This window comes from Lygodium microphyllum, chromosome 23, assembly GCF_053477565.2.
Source record: "Lygodium microphyllum isolate KBCC chromosome 23, Lygodium_microphyllum_v1.1.10, whole genome shotgun sequence".
Lineage (NCBI taxonomy): Eukaryota > Viridiplantae > Streptophyta > Polypodiopsida > Schizaeales > Lygodiaceae > Lygodium > Lygodium microphyllum.
Window position 1 is genome coordinate 80,691,807 of NC_141157.1, and position 14,971 is coordinate 80,706,777.

General features: G+C 41.6%; 1 pseudogene; it reads right to left on the bottom strand.

Moving 5' to 3' along the window:
* Positions 1-13,547: 13,547 nt before the first annotated feature.
* On the bottom strand, positions 13,548-14,227 carry LOC148016387 (uncharacterized; annotated as a pseudogene).
* Between the last annotated feature and the right edge of the window lie 744 nt (positions 14,228-14,971).

Sequence of the window (14,971 nt, forward strand, 5' to 3'; positions counted from 1 at the left end):
CTTTAGAGGGGTCTTCCTTTTATACCTGGGAAGGTAGTTTGGTCAATCTCTTCGACCATATTATGAAGCTTCTATAGTTAGCTAGGAAATATTCTAAGGAATATTCCCTTAACCATCACGCTAGGGGTACTGCCCTTGGAATCCCATTCTCCAAACCTCAAAATGGGGATCTTTGATAACTTCCACACCCCATAACTCAATGCAATGTACGTCAAGTTGCTACCAATTTAAGTACTTTATCTGATCCAAAGGCTAGAACCACAAAAGTCACCTTTTTGCCACTAGTCACATTAATCTCTTCTAACATACAAGTCAGGATTCAACTAATTTTCAAGATCAAACATGGCTTCTTCTCATAATGGGAACCTTACAACTTTAAGCACCATGGATCATTGGTGGTGCCTTACAAGGGTGGGGCGTTGGGTATATCTAAGGTATACCGCATGGAGACTTGAGATAGTCATTGCAATCTTAAACAAAAAGAAAGGGAGGAACCAAGCTAAATTCTACTCTTTTTCTATTCTATTAGTGACATTCAAGGGTGAACAGATCAAGTGCCTTGAGATTTTGATATGGCATCACTTGAATCATTAGACCATTCAACATTTTTTTATGAAAGGTAGAGCCTGCGTGGAAGTACACAAGGTGTCCAACTCCCAAAATCGGACCAGATTGAAAAGTCCGATTGGTAGAATCGGACTGTCCAACTGGTCAGTCGCAGCGGGACCGCCGTGATCAAACCATCCGATCCAATCGGACCACCTCGGTCCGATCGGACATACCCAATCGGACTCGGACCGTCCAATTTTGGAAACCGAACCAACACGGCAAAACAAAAATAGGGACAAATCATCCAGCCTCTGACCAAACCCAACTAAACCAGACCCCAAAACCCCCAAAGATAAACGACCAAGCTTATAGAAGCCGAGAACACGGAAAATTGTGACCTACGGCCTAGAGGCAACCTCTACTAGTCTAGTCAAGAGTCCAATCTCACTTAAAGTCGAATCCAACTCATAGACCCCAATTCCACTCTGACCGAGTAGAGAGGAGTTGTAAAGGCCCTAGACAATTCTTAGGAGCAGCCAGAGAACACACTTAGAGCCACATTAGGCTGTGAACGAAAAGGAGAATAGCGTGAGCTGCATTTTCCACTCTGCATTCGCACCCCACATTGAAGTGCATTGAAAAGCCGAAAGCCTGATTTCATACACTGCATGGAAAAGAGCACCACGCACACTAAGTGAACTTAAAATGAGGATTGTCTATAAATAACAAGGAACTCACTCAGACTCAGGAAACTGAACGAACCCACCAGTAGAAGGAGACTCTGGAACTTGGACGGATAATCGATGTCTATTTATAGATGTTGAAGGATGCCCCAAAAATTAGGGTCTTAAGGAACCACTAAAACTCTCTTAAACCGCACACCAAATTTTTGTTTTTCATTAATTAAGTGTGTTTTGGGATTGTTTAAATATATAATCAGCTATAAAGCATGTTTTAGCTCAATACCCCCTCTTATCTTACCAAGGGAATCTGAGTAGTCACCCTAGAGAAGACAGAGTATCCGACAAGGGTACTCCTCGACTACCTAGTTGCCTACTAAGTCCTACAAAGATAGATGGAACCACATTGAACTTTTTTTTTGGGTTTTTTTCTTTGGAGTCAAAGTTAATTTTACAAGTGATAGCCGATTAAGTAACAATGACTTAGAAGACGAGAGTAGAAATGGTACATCCAACACATTGCAAAACAGTATAAGCTAACCCATACACTCGAGAACATCGATGACAAGGAAAGGGTGATGAAGTATTATGTCAAGAAGGATGGTGCCTCATCGATGACGAGGAAAAGGTAATGAAGTATTACGTGAAGAAGCATAGTGGTGTAATCCACTCGTGAAACAACTAAAGATCCGTCCACTTGGGCTTTGTACAATGGAATGCATAGTATACTACATGCTTAAGAATTCTCATGCAGCATGTGCCACTTGGACAGTGTCCCTTCTAAGAAACTTGTTAACTTGCCCAAGCACCCTAGTACAAAGATAATGAAATCATGCAATGCACAGGCAAAGGTACAACAAGAGGAAAGGCCGATGTCGAAAGCAAGTGCTGAAACCTATAGAATACCAAGTTGGATAACAACCCCCTCTCAACCTGGATATCAATACCAAAGAAGCAAGAGGAGCTTGAGGATGTTGGTCTTCGTGTGGTGCCAAGAACCATGTGGATAAAGATGATGAAGCATCCCTACTAGAAGAGCAAGGATAGAAGGCACCACCATGATAACATTAAGAGAGATGTTGCACAATCTGCCACGGGAGGGAAAGCCTCCATGTTGGTAGAAGAGCAAAACTCCAAGTAGATGAAACCATGAAAGAAACGGCGTGCAACTCCTATCTCCAGCTTAGGAAGGATTGATGCAAACCTGCATGTGAGCCCTATACTGAAATACAAAGCTCTACAAAAGTACAAAGATAAGTAGTGAGATGGTCCAAAAAACAAAACTAAAAATAGAGTAAAGCAAAGCTAAGTGCAATGCAATGAGTATGTAAGTATGCAACAGACGTCTGAAGAAGGAAAAGGCTAAATGTGAGACTACGTACGCCCACTAGCAAGGCTCTGCCAATGGAACGCCTAACGAGGTGCTAAAGTCACAATTGTCTCTGTACATAGTACGGTACGTTGTATATTAGTACAATTTCGTACGAAAAAATAGGATACTTTTTGCAACACCTCCCCAACCTTCTTTTTTTCAAGCATTAATCTTCCACATACACACACACACACACACTCTCTCTCTCTCTCTCTCTCTCTCTCTCTCTCATAATCAAGCTTCTCACATCCCTCTCTCTCCCTCCCCCAAGCCTACACTCCTCTTATTTGTATGATCATTTATGTATGATGTATTTAGATTCCAATCCCAACTATGTACTTGTATATTGTAGCACATATTGCACATAACGCATATACCATAGAGGTTTTGGCATGTTACCCTTAAGTATTCATCTTGTATACTCTAATAGCATTGCTCTTTAGACTTTACACACTTATTCTATCATCTTTACTCCAAAGTATCCAAGATGATTTTTTTTCGTACTAGTATCATACCGTACCTTATAAAATCTTAAGGTACCATGTAGTACCATATTTTATTGTACCATATGGTATTGTATACAACCAAACTTCCTCCTCGGATAGAATGGTAAATAACCTGATTTAGCACCAATTACAACAAGCATGAAATTCACATAAACTGAAAATGCACAATTTACAACTTTAATCTTGGACATTGGATACCCTATTGGCCCCAAAATTGGCACCTCTAGTGGTATTTCTTTATCTTATGTTGCAAAATGAAAGGAGTACAACCAAGATTCTCTAATCCCCTCTACTAATCCAAGTGCCTCTTGCTATCAAAATTGACCAACAAGCCTCCAAACTAATTTGCCCATTGATTTGCTTGGGGATTGGCCTTCACCCTACTCCTTGAAAAACAAATTCAACCCCAGATCTGATATTGGGTCGCTGGCCTCTTGAATCTCCCTGAAATTCCTCAATTTCAGCTCCTAGAATTCAAGTCCTAGGCCCTCATTTCTGAACACACATCCCGAGGCAGTTGTCAAAACCCTAATTTCTGCCGTAAATTAGGATTTACAGCAAAAATTGACTAAAATCTCTTCCTCTAATGGCTCAAACTGCTGGAAAATGCTAAGATGGCTTAAGAGAGGCCTAGGGATGAGAGAGAATGCTATAGAGAGAGAAATTTCAGAGTTTCATCATGAGAAACACTGAAAAGCTACTACTGCCCTGCTTAAACAGCCATGGAAGCTGTCATCTACAACTTAGGACCACTAGAAGGACTGTTGTCCCCTCCTGTATGTTGACATCTGCACCAGAAGGACCTTAGACTGATGTCACTTACTCTTGGAGGGTTCCAAACTGCTATCACATGCAGCTCGACTGATCCCTGGTAGCTGCAAATTACATCAGCAACCTCTCCTTGCTCTCTAACAAATTCCTCTCTCACAATGGCTGGAATAGACTTTTACCAGCCCCGGTGAAGCGAGGATATGTGGAAGGTGCAATATTAAGGGTGGCATTCCCCCGAACGATGCACCAAGAGGGATAGTGAATGAAAGGTAGGGAGATTATGGGATGGAGAAAGAGAAAGTGCTAGGAGCAAAGATAGAAGATCCAACCCCTAGTGTGCTATGAGCGGAAGTGGAGTGTAATCCAATGTTTTGGAATAAAGATGTGAGTAGATCAAAATGTGGAGAAGATAGTGATGGGATGGTAGGGAGTTGAGATGTGGGTTTACTTACTCAAATGAAACACATGGTAGAGATATACCTAATGAAGGGGATCTACTTCAAGAGCCTCCTCTATTAAAGTTAACATACTGAAAACCATCCAAATCCTATACATCAAAAGGAGAAACAGAAGAGGGTTTTGGCTCATACTGTACGTGATGCGCAAATACTCCTCAAACTCATCATCTATAAGGTGACTGAAAATAGTAGAAAAATATGATAAAGGTGAAGGTGTGTCTGCCTCCTCCTTAAGACCATAATGCCTTCTCAGAGCCTCCAATCATGGAAAAGCCTAATAGGACATTATAAGATCCATAGAAAAAGGTGCCTAAGACATTATGAGTAAATTGAATCATGTGTGACTCTTGCAGAAAGACTAGTCTCCACAATCACCACAAGATACTCTTTAGAATAGCACTGGTTCTGATACCATGTGAAGATATACTAAGGGTTTGTACTAAGAAAAAACAGTATATACAACCAAGACTGAAACACATAGACTTAGACTATGACAAGTAAAACTCAAACCCTAAACGCAAAATGCAAACGCAATACTCAAAACTCAAACACAGAGACAAATACAAATAGAAGAAATTCTGAAGTGAATGAATGTTGTAAATGAATGTAAGAGTGTACAAAATGCCGAAGGGTAGAGCAATAAAGTGTCAAACAGTGATGTCCATCGAAGGCCAATCCCAAAGTACTATAACCACCAATCAGAGGTGAGAGAGTGCTGAATAATGAAGGGCAGCAAGCTAATCACCAAAACACAGCAATCGCAAGCTCAAATCTGGTAAATACAGTAGTATATCACCAGAGGAAGGCTAAAAACTGATCACCTGTGGTTGAGAACTACCAGGCAACAACAACAGAGGTGTTTGTTGATGTAGATGGCCTGTGAACAGCCAAAACACAACTACCCCAGCAATCGCCTAGTGGGAGAGATGGCAGCAGCTTATCGCCTAGCACCAGATGCTGAAAATGCAAGCTAATCAAATGCTATGATGATGCAACAGATGGAGATCTCCAAACAACAGGGTGATGGCTGAAAACAGGCCGCATAGGGCTCGATAGTAATGGGCTACAATCGGTGACTATTGGACAGCAGATGGTAGGTGGCTGATAATGGTTGAAATCCTCACAGTAGAGTGAGAAACCTACACAAAAGGATGAGGCTGAATGGTGGGCAACCTGTCCATTTGTACATGTTGAAGGGTACCCCAAAAATTAGGGTTTGGGAAAACCACTAAAACTCTCTCGATCTACGCACCAAATTTGTGTTTTTCATTAAGCATGTTTTGGGGCTGTTTAAAGATGCTAATCAGCTGGAAAGCATGTTTTAGCTTAACATCTACAACCTTGCTTCTCACCTTCAATGGTGCAATCTTAGCCCATTTATTACTAATTTCAGGCCATTGTGTTTCCTATTTTAGCCCATTTCAGTCCCATCTCAGAGCACATAATTAATGTAAATTGCATTTTTATATATCATCCCAACCATTGTCCCCATCCCTTGGATTTCACCATCCCCTCTTAGAATTTGCCAATTCTATGGGCGGTGCCAAATGTTTTAGTTAGTTGCTTGTAATGTGAACACAACTACATTAATAAGTTGTGTCACCACTTCTAGAGTTAGTTCTAGAGTTAAATTAACTCTAGTTGAATTAGGGGTAGATCTAATTTACTTAAGTCCTATTATACTTTCATTCTATCATTCTAACACTTGCATCTTTTGAGTGTGGAACTGCTGCCCACTCTTGCTCATTGTCTTGTGTTCACACACTCTCTCTTTCTCCATTTCCAACATTTGGTATCAAAGCTAGACACATGGGTTCTATCTCTCCACTGCTCAACCAGTGCCACCTACGCAAAAGTCCACTCAACCGACAAAGGAAGAGGAGCTATTGTTTTGGATGAGTTACTGTTTTGGAAGAGTTGTTGTTTTAGAAGAGGTGTTGTTAATGTTTTCAGCTTGCACACAGTCCTATACGCAATCTTGCACGCAGCCTTATACACATAGCCTCTCTAAGCCCTACTCATGATATTCTCAACCCTACCTACCATTTTCTCAACCTTGCTCGCCATTTTCTCAACCTTGCCCCCCATTTTCCAAAAACTTGAGAAAAAACATAGAAACCTAAATTTTCTAAATTTTGGGATTTTTGAAAAAAAATTCAATTTCTCGTCTATCTTCCTCATCTCAAAAAATTTCAAAGAAATTTTCAATATCTCACACTTCATACCAAGAAATTTGAAAACTTTCGATCGACTTTTCCAATTTCTAAAATTTCTCGAAATTTCTTCGAAAAAATTAGGGGCTTTTGCCCAATTACAATTCCCATGCGTGAATCTCCACTAAAATTGCCAACATTGCACAATTTCTTCAGCATTGGTACAATAAATTTAAGGCTTTTCAATTTTTAACTTTTTTGGCTCCAACATGCATCACGAGGTGGATTCCTGCTGCTATTTATTGTTGGCACACATCCAAAGGAGATGTTTTGTAAAAATTCAGATTGTGAGGTATAATTTTCTTTAATTTCTTTGAAATTTTGCAAAGAAATTTGGGGCTTTTGCTCAACACGCATTCCAAGGCCGATAACAAGTAATACATTAGCACTAATTAGCTATGACAATCAAATTTGCCAACAAATTTTAGGGATTTTCAGATAAATTTGATGAGACTCAGCATTAAATTGCTGCGAACTATTTTCTTTTGAGCACGCATTTCGAGGCAAGTGCAATACAGCAATGCATTGCTGTAATCTGCAAGTTGAGTGCTAATTTGTGTAACATTGGGCACATTTAGCAAGATTTGTGACAATTTGGTACTTGCATTCTAATCTCTTGTGGGGATTTTTTGTACTCAACTGTGTACAAGTATTTGGCTGCTAATCTTTGTGCATCATTGGCAGCGTGGCACGTCAAGGGTATAATGATCAAAGCAGCATCCTTGGTGTCCTCACTCAAGAGAACAAGCTTGATGGCACAAACTATCCGTTGTGGAGTTTCATGGTGTGCAACCTTCTAGTGGTAAAGGACCTGTGGGACTATGTCACTAGTGATCTGCAACAACGACCAAGAGGCCTTGCACCTTAGACACCTCAGAGTAATGCTAGAGGACAGGTTGTTGGTACCGCTGCTTCTACCCCTCCTTTTACTCCTACCGAGGATCAATGCAGGTGGGACTCAAAGCATGCACAAGCACTATCTTTGATTGCCTTGTCAGTGAAAAGGGCCATTATTCTACACATTCAATCTTGTAGGACCTCAAAAGCTACTAGGGATGTACTTGAGCACATGTTTGCAGCATGTAATGAGGCCAGGATATCTTATCTCCACAGAGAGCTAGCTAATGTGAACATGGATGAGGCTGATAGTATGACAGATCACCTTACACAAATACAAGATTTGCGTGAGCAACTACTTAATATTGATGAGGTCATTCACGATGCAAAATTGGTAAACATCACATTGAACTCTCTTCCTCGGTCATAACTTGGTTTTCACAGCTTTTTGATGTTGTCTTGGAGGGGGGGCAGCAACCCCTTACATTTGTGGAGTTGGAAAACCTCTTGCTACAAGAGAAACAGACTCGGAAAAATGTTGCATTGCGTTCGGGTGATGTGGCTATGCTCTCAAAGTACGATGGCAAAGGAAAAGTCAAGCAAAATATGAAAAATCAGCAAAAGGCTGATGCTAGACAGCCATCAAATAAAGCTGCCCAAGACAAAAAAGTCCAAGAAAAAGGAGAAATGCCATCATTGCAAGAAGCTCGGTCATCATATTGATGAATGCAAGGAGCAATTGGCCAAAGAAAAAGACTCTAGTACATCAACCAACAAATCTACTGATGGTGATAAGCTTTGGCCAACTTTGTGGAGGAGGACTGTGCATTTCTTACATGCAGTTTTGATTCTTCAATGGCTGATTCAGCATTTACTGTGGCTGAGATGCAACACACATGGTATTTTGGCAGTAGAGCGTAAAAGCATATCACTTCCAAGAAGTGTCTCTTTACCTCTTTGCATTCAGCCCCTATTGGAAAGCGTATTACATGTGTGAACAATAGCAATTATGATGTATGTGGCATTGGTTCAATCATGATTACTGCTGTAGATGGTTCCAATTTCATGCTTCCGAATGTTTTCTTGTGCCTAGCATTACAAATAACCTATTGTCTATATCTACTTTTAATAAGCATGGCTTTCAGGTCATCTTTGAAGATGGCAAGTGCATTGTCAAAGACAGAGAGATGGATTATGCACTTAGGCTATCCGGCACCCTATATAAGAACCTTGTTGTATTGGATACATATGATAGATGGTCTCATGATGCTCTCGCAATTAGTGTTGAGAAACCACTTCTTTGGTACATCCACCTCAGTTAGGATTTCGCACTAACAGCCCCAAAAAGAACTAGCGCCCTCATTCTAGGCACTTTATCAATGGGCATCCACTTAGTGGTACGCCACCCTAGACACTTGAGGCCTATAAATAGGCCACCTCTCCACTCATTTACACACCACCACCCACGCTCTTCGCAACTCTTCTTCCATCATCACACACCCTTTCCTCCTCTCTCCAACCCTTCCACTGCCTTCACACCCCTTCTAGCAAACATTGCGATTCGTGGTTCGTACTTGTCTTTCACCATCTTCTCCCTCTGCTTCAAGTGCATTGTTTCCATACCATCAAGTCTTGTGTTTGGAGCATCTTTCACCTAGGGTCACCATCCCTCTACTTGGTGTCAACACCCTTCTCCTTCAAGCTCCACCTTCATCAACGTTTTTCTGTCTGGAGACTTCCCCACTATCTAGTGTCATCTCCTCCTACTTTGCATCAGCATTTGCTGCTTTGGTGTCACTCCTCTTCCAGTTTCACAGCCCCTCTACCTTGTGTTTCCAGCTCCTAATATTTGGCATCGACACACAGGCATATGGCTCAATTCCTACCTAGCATTTTGCTGCCTTGCGACCTTTGGCATTTGCATTTGTAACCTTGGTCCACTCCCGGCATCAGAGGATTCCATTTTGCTCCCTCCATAGCTATCCTTTGTTGAGCTGAAAATGCATTAGCCTAACTTAAACAACCCCAAAACACACTTAATTAATGAAGAAACCTTATTATTTTAAAAAGAAATGTGATCCTAGAGAGATACTGTGTCCCACATGCAAAACCCTAATTTGGGTGCCTCAAACTTTTTATAAATAGACATGCTGCCCACCACTCTCCTTTAATCTCGTTTTTGTAGGTTTCAAGAGCTGTATCTCTACCACCCACACCCCATCCGTGGAGGACATCATGGTCAAAGCTTTCATTTGTTGTCTACTACCATATAGCACCTGATTCCAACGTCCGTCACCCACATACAACTGTCCCCTACTAATCCATCACTGCCAAATTTGGCATTTGCCACCAGGCATCCATCTCCAACTGTTGGCGTCATCATTCAAGCTGCGTTTACTGTCACCAAGGCCTCCTAGAGTTGTCGCCACCATCCAGGTGTTGTCGCCTTGACTAGACTTCCTAGGTTGATCTCTCCCTTGTGCGGGGTCATCATCAGTGTCGATTACACTCTACACCTTGTTGTCCACATTAGATTGTTTGTATTGGCCTCCTACAATTGTAGCCAGTTTTCTCTCTCCTCTACAAATTTGCATTTGCTGCATATTCTCTCTCTTGCTGCCTATCTACATCAAATCCAACATCTTTGGCTACATTTACTGGTGTTCAACACACGAAGGCTGCCTTCCTGCATTTCAAGATCCGTTCGGAGTACGATCCCAGAGATGCAAGAGTTCAAGGTTTAGTATTCACAACATAGTATGTTTGCTGCATGAGCATCGTATATTCAATAGTCATTCAGTTCATTATTCATTGTGTTCACTATCTCTAAGTTACCCTAACCCTAACTGTGTTCTATGTTATCAAGTTGTGCTTTGTCGTACGATTGGTTTTGTGTTTTCTGCATTCAAAGCATTTCTTCACACCCTTCACCATCGGCATATATCTTTGATAGCCCATTGCTCGAAGGACCTGTTTTGCTTCCTTCACTATGCAGATTCCCTACATGTGCTACCGCCTAATTTAGACAGGACAGTTAAGTCATCTTCCGAGCTTCACATCTATTGTATCAGCTCTTCTTCACATAGCATCATTCACTGATTCATCACCTTGATCTTTTGAGTTTCTAAGTTTCTTTTCTCTCTCAGTGCTTGCCACATACCCTCTGTGTTTCTTCCCACAAACCCTACTGTCTCTTTGCATTATTGCATATTCTCAGGTGGTATCACAACGCACAAGCTCAAAGAGATAAAGACCCTGTTCATCAAAGAAATCAAAGACAAGTTGCAAGTTTGGCATCATCTACTGATTTTCCCCTTCATTTCTATTCCATCACCCGGAGACAAAGATACCCTTCTCTCCCTCTCCCTCCCACCCTCCCTTTTATAGGTTGATACTCCGATGCTATGACTTCTCCACAGGTAGATGGACAAACCATTGGGTGCTCCTACTCTAACATCACCGAACCCCCCACCGATGCTTGCCAATATTGACCTTTGCTCCCTACCCCACCAAAGCTTGCCAATATCGACCTTTGCTCCCTACCCCACCGAAGCATATGCATCTATGTTGGAGCTCAGCTGGGGATGTGCAGTAGTTCAAGGAGTGAGAGTGACGGCGAGAGAGAGAGAGTGTGTGTGTGTGTGTGTGTGTGAAAGTACGATTAGATTTGAGTGTACCAACAATGTGTTGGTACACAAACAATAAAATGTATTTATACTTAGGGCATGTAAGGGCACATTCACATGTACAACTAAAAAATGTGGGTGTACTATACACGAAGGTGAAAATAGACCTTTATCCCAACAACCTCCCACTGAAAGATCCGAAGTGAACCTCTAACCAACTCCCATTAGTCGTATGCAATGCTCACGCTGAGCCTTGCTTAGACTTTTGGTGAGAACATCTACACGGTTGTCCTGTGTTTTGATCTTGAACAATGTGATTAGACCATCTTCCAGAATCTATCTGATAAAGTGATATCGCACATCTATATGCTTTGTGCGTGAATGATACATAGCATTCTTAGCCAAATACACAGCACTCTGGCTATCAAATCCCAAAACTGCAGTACCCATATACATGCTGAGAGCTCTGCAAGTTTGCTCAACTAGATAGCTTCCTTAGAAGCTTCAATAGCCGATATGTATTCAGCTTCAGTAGTACTCAATGCGACGATGTTCTGCAACCTAGAACACCAAGAAACGGCCCCACCAGCAACTATAAAGACATACCTACTAGTGGACCTACGAGCGTCCAAGTCACCTGCCATATCTGCATCACAATAACCCTGCAAACTAAGTCCACCCTGCCCATAGCAAATACACTTTCTTTATGTACCCTTTGGGTATCGAAGAATACACTTGACAGCCTCCCAATGTGTATTGCCAAGATTTGACATAAACCTGCTAACAACTCCCACTGCATGAGCAATGTCTGGAAGAGTAGCGACCATAGCATACATAGAGAGCCACAAGCTGATGCATAAGGGACTCCCTTCATAGCATTGACTTCCATGTCATCTTTTAGACTGTTGGCTTTACTAAGCTTAAGATATGGGAGTAAGGGCACCCCAAGAGCCTTAGCTTCAGCCATGTTAAATCTGTCCAGTACCTTTTCAATATACTTCTCTTGAGATAAGAACAGCAATTTCTGTGTTCTATCCTTGCGAATCCTTATGCCCAATATATGCTCTCCATTCCCCAAATCTTTCATGCAGAAAGTTGATTTCAGTTGATCTTTGAGAGCATCTAAGCTAGTCTTTCTTTTTCCAACTAGCAACATATCATCCACATACAAAACAACTATGATGGGGTTGCCATCTGTATCCTTTTTCATGTACAAACAATGATATGCATGGCTGCGTATAAACCCATGAGAGAGCATAAAAGTGTCAAACTTTTTGTACCACTACCATGGTGCTTGATTTAGTCCATACAGACTACGTTTTAGTTTACACACCATCTACTCTTTTACAGCAACTACATAGCCGTCGGGCTTTTCATGTAAATTTCCTCATCAATGTCACCATGCAGAAAAGTTGTTTTTACATCCATTTGATACAGCTCTAAGTCCAATACAGTAGTGAGAGCAAAAAGCACACGTAGTGTGGTCATCTTCACAACCAGTGAAAGGACCTCTTGGAAGTCAATCCCTTCCTTCTGGGCATACCCTTTAGCAACCAGTCTTGCCTTGTACTTGGGTTTTCCATCAACTATCTTTACTTTGTAAACCCATTTGTTTGGAAGAGGCTTTCTTTCTTTGGGCAACAACGCAAGATCCCAAGTATCATTAGCATACAGAGATTTAATCTCTTCCTGTTAGCTAACTCCCACTTACTGCTGAATTTGCATGACTTGGCCTCTTTGTATGTAAGAGGCTCACCCTCATCTGTAAGTATCACATAATGCAAGGAGGGGTTGCCTTCTTACGCGTGTAGACCTACGTACCCAATGATCAACATTTTTAGGAATTGGGTCTACATCCATTGAGGCTAAAGTACCTTTCAGCAATTTTGCCTCATTAAACACAACATTACGGCTGCAAATAATTTTCTTGGACTAAGGTAACCACACTCTATAGCCAAATTCACCCTCATCACCGTAGCCCATGAAAATGTCTTTGGTGGATTTTTGGTCAAGTTTGTTCCTCAGCTCATCTCTAGCATGCACAAAAGCATCACAGCCCAATATGCGTAAATAGTCATATGAGGCCGATTTGCTAGACCAAACCTCCTCAGGGATGCCATTATTTAAGGACCTATTTGGAGAGCGGTTGCAAATGTGAACCGCGGTTTTGAGTGCCTCTCCCCAAAATTCATGAGGAAGATAAGCAGTGGACAACATGCACTGCACTCATAGTTGTCAAGTAAGAAAGGTACGATATGGTACAGTATGATAAAATACGATACTAAATGGTACCTTATGATTTTATAAGGTACGGTACAATATTAGTACAGAAAAAAGTCAAGATGATTTTTTAAATAACAAAAACCATAAATCATTAAATGATAGATCATAGAATACATGTTTAAAGTGGAAATAGTCATTTAATTACAGAATAAGATGTATACATGGAGTGACCATCGCGGTCCCATGGGCTACGCAAAACATGCGATACAACTACAGTCTAGTATATCTAATACAAAAAAAAAGAGACCTATGTCATATGAATCTATGATGAGGCATCACTATCATCATCATCATCAGCATCATCAGAACCATCTAAGTGCTCATCAAGAGAGTCTGAAGATGACTCCTCGGCATCCGATGATGAGACACACTCATACTCATCCTCACTAATGAGATTACCATCATCATCAAATGATGGCTCCCTAGGTGGTGGTTGTGTAGGCAAGGGAGGGATGTCATCATGAGACACAGGATGTGAGCTAGTAGAGCCCCGCCTTACATATGTCTGCAAGCCACTCAAACCACCCCTCCTTGATGATGGAGGGCGTCGAATGACCATGCCCTTGCTACCATCTACTCGAACTTCTCGCCCACGAGCAAGCTGACTACGAGTGTCACGAGTATCTGCTACTATAAGCTCTCTATAGAGCTCTACAAAAATCATCTCCTCCTCCTCGTCCACCTCCTTATGTATACTCAGAAGAGTGTCACCCGTCAACTTGAATGTATCAACATTCACCTACAAAATGCAGTGATGCACGTAAGATTGAATCATTGTAAATGCTAAAGTCTAAATTGTAAAGTATAAACTTCAAAGTTCAAAGTTTAAAAGTTAAAACAACAAATTATAAAATTTAAATGTTATGGTTAAGTGTTTAAAGTTTAAACTTTACCTGCTTCGGACTACCCATGCTCAACATAGCTCTCATCATGCATAAGTTAGTGCGGCAATAGACTAGCCACTCTAACTTTCGTGTGCTAAGCCGATTGCGAATCTTTGTGTGAATGAGAAAATAGGCACTCTAGTTTCTCTCACATACATCCGAAGAGCAATCCTAAGTAAGGACCCTCATGGCTAAGGGCTGAAGGGTCTCCAATGTGTATCCAAAGTTTTGCCACCAAAATAAAGGCTTTACAAGTGACTCTCTCCTCCAACAAGTGGGAGAAGCAAAAGCCACATGCCCTTTCTAATCTGCATAGCATCCTAGCTCCTCCAGCACTGCATTGTGGTCATCCATAGGGACCACACGAGTCAAATAAACAAGATGGTCCGAATGGAACTCTCTGTTATCCATGACCACCGGTGACTTGTAGACCAGATGTGCCAATGTGGCAAAACCATGGATGGGCTTATGCATCCACGACCATCTCCTCTCTGCTATCTCTAAAACATGTGCACATTGAGTCTCTGTGATCACTGTACAAGCACATACCTCCACCAATGCTGCTCTAAAGAAGCGAATGAGAAAGCCCATGGTGGACCCCTCGCAATCACTCATACGTAACACCCTATAAAAGGGAGTCACGACAATGACAACGGCACGGACTTTTTGCTAAAACTGCTCATTAAGGCACAAACGTGCATGGCTTTGGCCTCCTCTCTCTCATGCTCATCCCACTCATTCCATAGAGTGGACACCACTGTCTGGGACAGCACCTTATAAAGGCGCTCCAAC